Raw genomic sequence first — 10,526 nt, 5'->3', positions numbered from 1 at the left:
AAACAAACCAAAGGTGAAAACGATGGCTTTTAATGGCCCATTAGATTGACTTTCATAGGTATGACAGTATATAAAAATGGGGCTTTAGCTGCAAGCATGGATGCATTGTTGTGTTTGCAGCTGTCTGTTTTTAAGCAATGGGAATACAGTCATAAAAAGAAAAAACAGTTACTTTTATAATGCTGTTACTCCATTACTAACTAAATAACCTGTGACCGTAACTAATTACTTGTAAAAAAAAATGTAACCTGCCCAACACTGCTGTTTGCTCACTCTGCTAGCATTTGCTAATTTGCACTAAAAGCAGTACAGAGGAGAATCAAATGTTGACTAATTGGATTAAATGATTCATTTCCTTTGACTTGATAAAACATTAATTCCCAGAGCCATATTGCTAACATGCCAAATAAATAAATAAATACATAAATAAATAAATAAACAAAATAAACTAATGAGAGACAAATTGTCCCTTGACATTAGCCCACAACAGAAAACGAATTATTTAGTATTTCCATGGAACATTTTTAACAGCATAATAATGGGCTGCAAGTAAAAAGCCATATATACTCATCATGTGCTTTTAGGAGCACTACTAATGCTGGGTGGAGCTTCAGTGCTCATAGAAAATTCCTCAAAAAGCTGGAAACCTTTCAGTGAGATTCAGCTTGGTGACATTACTGCATCGGACTATTTACACAAAAATGTGAAATGCACTTTCATTCGGTCAACCTCACTCTGAAGTTCATCAAGATGACTTTTGCTTTGTGGTTGTGATGATGCACCATCATTCTAGAAGTAGCTCTATGGAGAGGTCAAACTGTGGTCAAGAAGGACTACACGGAGTCAGAAAGAATATGAGTATAACTCTTGGCATTTAAAGAAGGATTGTTTTTTAATAAAAGCTGTGCCACACCATTGCAGCAGAAAGCTGGACTGGTGACGCGAGGCAGGGTGGGACTACGTTTCATAGTCTGACTAAACCAACTGCTTCCTCATCAGAAGCTGAGGTCCATCAGACCAGGTTACACGCTTCCATCTTCCACTTTCAAAGTTTGGTGAGAGGTGGAATCTGCTGCTGATTACTGTCCATCCACCTTTTTCTTTGACTTGATGCGCATTCTCAGATGCTTTCCTGTGTCTGTCTCGGCTCCCATAGCCTGTCTGTCTGTCCATTCTCCTCTGACCTCTCCCTTGAAGTTATTTCTGTCAACAGACCTGTCACTCATGGGATGTTTTTTCGTTTTCGGCTCCATTCTGAGCGAAATCTCTGGAGACTGTTGTGAGTGAAAATCTCAGGAGGCCATCAGTTTTAGAAACATTCAAACCAGCCTGTCAGTCACGTTGTTGGCAAAGTCACTGAAATCAAGTTTTGTTTTTTTTTTCTCATTCTGATGTTCAGTGTGAAAAACAACTTAAGCTTCTGACTCGCATGATTTCGTGAAGTCAGCTATTGTTACATGAAAGGCTGATGCCATATTTACCCAAAAAGCTGGTGAACAAGTGAATCTATGGGCATGTACTCAGATGTATTCATGGCACATTTCATAAATACAGATCTTTTTACCTTATGTACAGTCCAACATGACACAGACATTAAGGATATACATGGTAGTGTTATATGCAGGCACAGCATGTTGGATTTTTAGGTCTGAACTGAAATCACTGATTTAAACAACATGAAACACAAGGAGGAAACCATTTCTGATACAGACATTATATTCTCCAAAGGTGAGAATTCTATCATTGATAAAGGATCTTATAGCATTGATTTCAGAGTACTTTCCCCAAAACACCATGATTTATATTATCGACTTCAAACACATCATGTCTAGCACACTAGAAGCAAAGTTTACACTGAGGTATTGTGCTGTAATAAGTGTAAGAGTCAACAGAGCATCAAATTGTGTCTCTCTGAGAATGAGGACAATGTTGTGTGGCCTACCACTCTTGGTTTTGAAGTCTTACACCTTAAAATAAAGAAATCCTTTGAGGAGAAACTCGAAGAATCCTCATGGGATATAGCATCTTTTCAAATATTGGTCCTCATCTCTCATATGGTGATACACCTAAATACACAATGCTTGTGCGAGTGTTTAGAGGGATGTACTCTTTGCTTCACACTGGGGAAGATGTGCGTGCTCCACCAACTTGTAATCTCTCCATCTTTTACTTGTGGGGAGGAGAATTGCTCAGTGGTTAGCATGGCAGTAAGACAGCGAAAGGGTCCTGGGTACAAATATTTCTGTGCTGTGTGTGTAGGTTAGGGGGGAATTCCAACCCCTAAATAGTCCACAGGGGTTGAATTTGATTTTGTGTGTCGGTGTGTGTGCAATGCTGCTTCCATACAATGCTACCTGAACAGATAGAATGGGAAAAACATCTTTCATTCTGATACGGGAGTTCATGTTTAGCGCTGGGCCTAACCGCCCAGGAATAATGCTCGGAGTCACACAAGATAAACATCTTAAATTAGCTTCTTTAGTTGGGCTGTTTGTTTAGTTTGCAACCAGGTAAAATCAGATAAGAACAGCGTACCCCTCCTGTAAATAAGCTGGAACAATTGTATCAGAGCTAATATTGGATTCTATGTAAGTAACTGCCAGCCATGGTGTATTTGCAGAGATGCTGTGTGGTGTAAAAATGTATGTACCATAGACTGGAGATAAAGAGTGAAGTAAATTCTGAAGTGCATCAAATTTGGATTCTATCTAATTACTAATGGCTGTTAAAAGTCAGATTGTATTAAAGTACATGGGAGAATGGTCCTACTTCTCACTTATTTTTCTATTTGATAAAAATCAATATGAATGTGGCCAAATTACAAACTCAAGGCTTCAAAATGCCATTTCACCAATGGATGACGCCGTATATATATATATATATACACACATATATATATATATATATATATATATATATATATATATATATAAATATATTTCCCCCCAAAATCATCTGCTTCATCTGCATGATAATATAAACATTACCACATGGATATGGCATTATCCTTGTGACCGGTTGTCTCCCAGTTGGGCAGGATTAAATTACCCAGAAGTTGTTTGACATTGATGTAACTACAATCATTTTCCTCCTTGCTATAGGTAAGATGAGAAGATTGTGCCCAAATGTTAAGTCAGTTACAATCAGGAGATGGTTGGCGTAGCTTTGCTTAAAAACTGAAAACACGTGTCGGAAAACTGGCCTGTGGCACCTTTGAATACTAGTTGCCTTTTATATTTTATTTACACAGGACACCTATGACAGGTGTAACAGACAAGTCAGAATCCCAGAATCTGGCTTCCGGTGCTTTCTCAGACAAAACACTGTTTACCTGTGGGGAGCCAGTGAGGAATTCATTTGTGACTAACCCTGGCTTGTTGCGACGGCTGTGGGAGTTGGGATCCAGAGGACCTGAACCTCGAGATGTGCTTTACCTACTTCACTGACAGCTCAAATACACAGCTGGTGATTCCATGTGTGTCAGAGGAGACATGTAGCTGACGGACATGTAGCTCACTGGGGAAGCAATGGGATCAGTAGTTACAGCCGGGGCTGCAAAGCATGAAAATTTACTACTCAATAACTGTGTGGGATGGGGGTGGGGGGGTGTCATCCACTTTCTGGGCTAACAGTAAATATTTTTAGAAAAGAAACTACTAATCATCAGTGATGGTTTTATAAAGGGACAAGATAGTAACACATTACTTTTCATTCACTTTTTTAAGTACACCATGAGATCAGAAAAAAAAAACATATATATATATATATATATATATAATATCCCTGTTTCTGCTCCCTGATGCTCAATCTTCTGGCTATTTTGTCAACTCAAAGCCTCTAGGCCCAAGTTTCCACGCAATTACGAGCACATGGTAACTCAGGAGGCCGAGAATCACCCTGCCACTGTGTGATCATAACTGATATTGAATGGCATTTACCCCCTGGTCAGAGAGAGACCTGTTTCTTTGGCTGTGAACAGATGGCCACAGGATGGAGGAGGGTGTTACTATTATTCAAAATATTTCAGATAATGAGGCATGCCAGAAGCTTTTCTTCCCACCAGGAGACCTGGAAGCACGAATGTTTTGGCGAGCATGCGGGACATTTGTGTTTCAGTCAAGATGGTGTCAACCTTTGACGTCTGCTGGGTGAATGTTATTTTCCTGCCCACCGAACTTCTTCAGACTGAAGGAGAAACGCAGAGGACATCACTCATGATTCTGCTCACATTGCTGTTTAAGCACTCATCAGACATCTGCAAATGGAAGTGATATGAATGTCAAATTCATTCCTTGACACTTCTCTTTGATTTGCACCTGGGTGAGTTTCATCTCATTGCCCCCCCCCCCCCATGGAACAGTGTTGACCAGACAAACAGTGTCTCCCTAGCCGCAGGTGGAGCAGAGGTGGTTGTCACGCCTTGTCCTGTCACCCAGTGTTGATTTGTCCTACTTCCTGTTTTATTTAGTTGCACTTCCTGTCCCGTCTCATCCCTCATGTGGTTCCTGTGCATTTTACTACCTCCTTATTTCCCTAATGTGTTACACCTGAGCACTTTCAGGTAGCCCCTCCTCCATGTGTGTGTATTCCCTGTGTTCCTTCTCCTCTGTGCCACATTGCCTTTGTATTTTGCCCTCTTTGTGCTTCTGCTTACCTGTTTTGCCCACTTGTGTACCGACCCCTTTCTGGATTAACAGGACTCTGCCTTTGCTATCTGTTCTTGGGCCTTTGCCCTGTTAGACTGCCTCTGAGTATACCGACCTGTTTATGTGAGTAACGACCACGTTTCTGGATCACGGACACTTGCACTTCTGCTGTAGTTTATGTCCTCCTGTGTACCAAACCCCGCTGACAAAACGACCCTGAGTATATCCCTGTCTCCCGAGTCTGGCAATTAAGTCCACAGAGATATGTCTGTATTCCTTTAATGGATGTTTATGTTTTGTTTTGTTTGGTTTTTTTGTGTTGAAGAAATTGGAGAGTGAGATCGATAACTATACAGGTATTCAGATTACGATACACTTTCTCTCTACATGTCTATCTAGATATATCTATCTATACATAAATACATGTATACATACATGCACACATACGCGTTCAGACCAGGTGGCAGAGCTGCAATTTGATACTCTTCTCTGCGCCTTAGTGAGAATAGAATAGAATAGAACTGATGTCTGTAGAAACTGTGTATATCTCCCAGACTCCTAAATTTAATAAATCTTTCAACCTGCGGGTCTTTGTACCCTTTTTGTGTACAGCTGTCATAGATATATGAACAAACGGCAATGTTTCACTTTTTCTAATGTTTGGGTCACTGGAGGCAAAAGTCATCAAAATTCAAGATGAAAAAAGATGATTTGGGGGTTTTCTGAGCTGCTAAACATGATCTGGGGTCATTTTTTTACCCCTGAGACAGCTCGAAGGTTAAGTCATTACTGGACTCAATTAGCTTTTCCCAGTGTGTGAATGAACCTACTCATTGTTTCAATCACACCCTTAATGTGATGTTAACATTTCCCCACAACCCTCTTTTCTTTGACCACTACTTAATAACATTTAAGTTTACAATAAATGGCCGCAAAGCATCTGGGAATAAATTCAGCTATAGCAGATGTTTATCTGAAAACTGTGGCTAAATTTAAGGAGAATATTCAAACATCATTTACTGCCATGTCTAAAGTCAATCGAGGCTTAGATTCTGTGGCTCCTCTGAAAAAGAAAGTAATGAAACAGAGGAGGCTGGCACCTGGTATAGTCCTCAAATTCATGCCTTAAAGGAAACATCAGGAAAATTGGAAAGGAAGTGGCGGTCTAGTCATGTAGATGAATTCTACTTATCCTGGAAAGAAAGCTTAAACGAATAAAAAAGCTCCTACTATTCAGCGTTGATAGAGGAAAACGAGCAATCCCAGCTTTCTCTTCAGTACTGTAGCCAGGCTGACAGAGTCACATCTCAGTGGAACCACTGATCAACGTGTTTTTTAGACCTGAAACCTACCAGGCTGTTTAAAAATATTATTCCACTAATTAACATTTTTATTGGATCTGATCAGTGTCAGTTTATCTCTTGGTTATGTTCCACAACCTTTTGAGATTGCTGTTATCAAAACTCTCCTCAAAAGACCTAATCTTGCTCCAGATGTTTTGGTTAGTTACAGACCCATATCTAACCTTCATTTCATATCCAAAATTCTTGAAACATCAGTTGCAAACCAATTCTTTGAACATCTGCATGGAATGGTTTATTTGAAGAGTTTCAGTCAGGTTTTAGAGTCCATCATAGCACAGAAACAGCACTGGTCAAAGTTACCAATGATGTTCTAATGGCACCAGACAACGGATTGGCCTCCATACTTGTCCTATTAGATCTTAGAGCTGTTTTGGACACCACTGACCAAAATATTCTATTATAAAGGCTGAAACATGAAATTAGGATCAAAGGAGCCGCACTAAGCTGGTTTAGATCATATTTATCAGACAGATTTCACTTTGGCCATGTTAACAATGACTCTTCCTGATGCACTTTAGTTAATCATGGAGTTCCACAGGGTTCTGTCCTTAGACCAATCCTTTTCACCCTTATTTGTTTCCCTTAGGCAACATTATCTGGAACCACAGCATCAATTTTCACTGTTATGCAGATGATACTCAGTTATACTTGTTGATGAGTCTGACTGAAACTAATCAGCCAATCAGACTTCAGGGATGTCTTAAAGACATAAAGACCTGGATGACCTGCAACCTTTTTACTTCTGAACTCAGACTAAACTGAAATTATTGTACTTGGCCCTAAGCACCTTAGATGGGCATTATCTGATCACTTCGCCATTAGTTCATCCTCCACTTCCACTGTTAGGAATCTTGGACTCGTTTTAGACCTGGACATGTCCTTTGTCCCTCATATAAAATAATTCTCTGGGACAGCCTTCTTTCACCTAAGCAATATTGCAAAGATCAGAAAGTAGTTCATGCATTTGCCATTTCTAGGCTGGACTCCGGTAATTCATTGCTATCAGGATGTCCAAACAAATCTCTGAAAAGCCTTCAGATGATTCAGAATGCTGCTGCACGAATATTAACAGGAACTAGAAAGACAGACCACAGTCCTCCTGTGCTAGCTTCTCTTCAATAATTCCCAGTAAAAGTCAGAATAGAATTTAAAATAATTTTCCGAACTTACTCTTATCTCTTAATGACCAAGCTCCATCATATCTCAGTGAGTCCATAGTTCCTTATTGTCCCAGGAGGTCACTTCACTGTCTGGATGGTGGATTATTTGTGGTTCATGGAGTCTCAGAGAGTAAATCAGCAAGCAGCTCTTTCAGCTATCAGACTTGTGCTGCTAGGCCTACGCTGCTTGAGGTTGAACTGGGCACTTCTCCCAGTTCTCTCCCCCCCCCATGCATGTAACAGTACCTTATTACGTGTCTCTAACTTTGTCTCTTCCTGTAGTCTTTCTTTGTCCCTCCTGTCCTCTCTCTTTCTGTCCCCGTCCTACAGGTGCTGATTCATCTCTGCTCCATGTTCCTGCTCAGTACCTGCTGCTGAAATAGTTAGCTTTAGTTATCATTACACACTACTTCTCACTTCCCATTGTAACCTCTTCTTCTGCCCTACTGCTAACATTTACTAGAGCACATTTAGAAATACCAGGTTGAAATCATTGTTCGTTTGTTCATCTTTTCCATGGCATCTTCTCTTCTCCAGTTCTTGATGTCTCTCCATACCTCTAACGAGTCCCCCCACTCCTTCAGGCTCGTTCTCACCCTCTCTCTCAAGCCAACTAGTTGATCCCAATGACTGCCCCCTCTGAACCTGGTTCTGTCTGAGGGTTCTGCCTCCTAAAGGAAGTTTTTTCTTGCCACTGTCACCCACTGCTTTCTTTTGGAGGGATATGTTGGCTCTCTTTAACAACTCCATAAAGAGTTTGGTTGACTACACCTGCTCTGTGTTTGAATTGCATTGATGTGACTCTGTTATGATTGGTGCTATATATACAAATTAGATTTTGATTTGATTTACAGTATATCACACTGAAATATGGCTAAAAGTCAGAGTAGAGGTTTAGCTGAATATATAACCAGCTGGTTTCCTTTCATCTTACACACCCAACTTTTTCTTAATTGTTTGGATAATCAATATCTTTAATGCCTTTTCCAATAGCTGCAGATAAATGAAGTAGCCTGGGTGTGTAATGAAAAGGATCTCCCTGTGTTCTATGGGTTAGCCCAGTCTCAAAGGTGAACAGTCAGTACTTCAGTTGCTGAGTGTTGATCAGTGCCACTGTAAAGCTGGTTCATATTGTTTTTGCAGGTCCACGTAAGTGCAATAATCCATGATGAGATGTGGTACTTGTATTCAGCACTTGTGTTAAGAAGTGTGGTGCTTAAATAAGCCAAGTTAGTGAACTGCAACATTCAAGCTTTGATACTGTGCGTGGTCCAGTTTTGTTCTTGCCTAGACATCATTCATTGATTGCTAAGCTACGTTGAGCTACTGTCTGATCAAGCATATTAGCTTTGTGTAACGGTGTATCTACTGTTGCCAACACTGCTAAACCAACACAGATATCTGTCTCATCTTACAACTGCATGTCCTCATCTTATCGCTCAAATTTTTTTATGATGTAGTGGAGAATTTGGGATGAATTCGTATCCACTTTACAGCCTTTGTTACTCAGGTTTTATCTGAGATGCAATTTCATTTTCATTTCTAAATGATGCATAGTGGTTAATGCAATCTAAAAGTGTCTCTTTATCAAGTGATTTCCGCCGTCATTAAAATTGGCAAGGTAAAACCATATCTTCTCTCCACTTTAGTTAGTCAGTAAAGTGGTCACACTAGATATATGCATCACCTTTCCTTTTCATTCATTCATGTCTGCTTTCCTCTGAAGAATACGGTAAAATTGCGTGAAATGTCAGCTTCACTACTGAATGAGTAAAGCTTTGAAAAACATTTTAAAAGATGTTTTTCCGTGTTTTTCTTTTTTTGTTTTTTTTTTAATTACTATTATTGCAGGATTAGCCGTGCAGAGGCAGGTTTGCATATAAATATCAGCTTACCTTATGCTCACTGTCTTGACTTGTACAGATGAAAAGACTGATTGTGGGCAACAGTAATAACAGATTTTTTTTCAGAATGTCTTGAATATATCAAGGCATTATAAATCTGTGGAAGTTTTCAGCAGCAGTTTTTGCTGCTACTGTATATTATACTTGTGAAATTAATTGCCATATGGATTGTAGTAAATGGCTAATGCATACTATGTATATGTAATAAATTCACGGCATACATTTTACCAAGCTACTTCAAAAATGCCAACCCCGTTCAACTTTCTTCTGCACATGTGTTCCTTGATTGAGAAATTCTGTGACTTAAATGCAGTCAAGCAAGAGGTGGATTTCTGTGAAGAAGCGGGTTTTTGAAGAACGACTCCCAAATTGGCACAATTTAACAGCTCAGATGGGCCTTATGGCCATAATATAGGCTGCAATAATTTCCAGTTTCTCATGCTGAATAGGGTCATAAAAATGACAGAAATGTATACCAGGGCTGGAATAATCAATTCCCCAAAGACTAATAAGAACAAGACGATGACGATTTAAACATCAACAGCACAAAGGCAACAGTGCACAGCAGAAATGCTGCAAAAAGCAATAGTGCCAGTGCCAGTGTTCGGCAAATGTGAGGCTTTAAGTATTTTAATTAGACTGATGGCTGCTTACATAGCTGTCATCTGCTGCCAATGACACAGTCTTAATTAACCCATTTAACAGCAGCGATGTGAATTTATGTTCATAAGAAGCCTTTTTGGTGTCTGAGGAAACCCCATCTTGCGGTCTTGTGATGCTTATCACATGTCACTTGCCACAAACAAGATTCAACATATAAAATGTACATACATTTGGCCAAATTCATACAGTGATTCGCTGATTTAAGAGCAAACTGCTTTAATTGGCTTTGAGATGTTTCAATACATCTTTAGCAGTATTTCATTACTAATAGCAATTATACATTTTTATTCAGTTAAATTGCCACTATTGAGTGAGACACATCCATGAAACAGTTTTTTTTTTTAGCTGTCTTCAGGCATCAGGCATCAAACTTCCTTCGCATAAAGAGCTACCTCCTGTGGTGCAAAACAACCCTACGTATTCAGATTCTTTTTCTCTACCAAAGCTAGCGTGTGTAGTGGAGGCAAAAGCACAAAACTATTCTAATGAGAAGAACACTAGGATACTTTAGCGTCTTGGGCTTTGTTTATTACATATCTTGCAGCATGAGTCAGTCACACCGAACTCAGAACTCTGAAGCAAGGAGTGAGGAGTGACTCCTTAAACCACTTTATATATATATATATATATACAAAGAAGGTGTCTGCAGATACCTGTGTTCAAGGCTATGATGAAGTAGAGCGTACACTCCCACTACTAAGGATTACAATAATAATGAGCACATTCAGAGAGTAGATAACAAATATTACATTAGAGGAGTAGAAAAGCTTTCACACAGCTAGCTCTAGC

The sequence above is a fragment of the Echeneis naucrates genome, chromosome 21 (assembly GCF_900963305.1).
Source record: "Echeneis naucrates chromosome 21, fEcheNa1.1, whole genome shotgun sequence".
Lineage (NCBI taxonomy): Eukaryota > Metazoa > Chordata > Actinopteri > Carangiformes > Echeneidae > Echeneis > Echeneis naucrates.
This window is presented reverse-complemented; position numbering follows the sequence as displayed.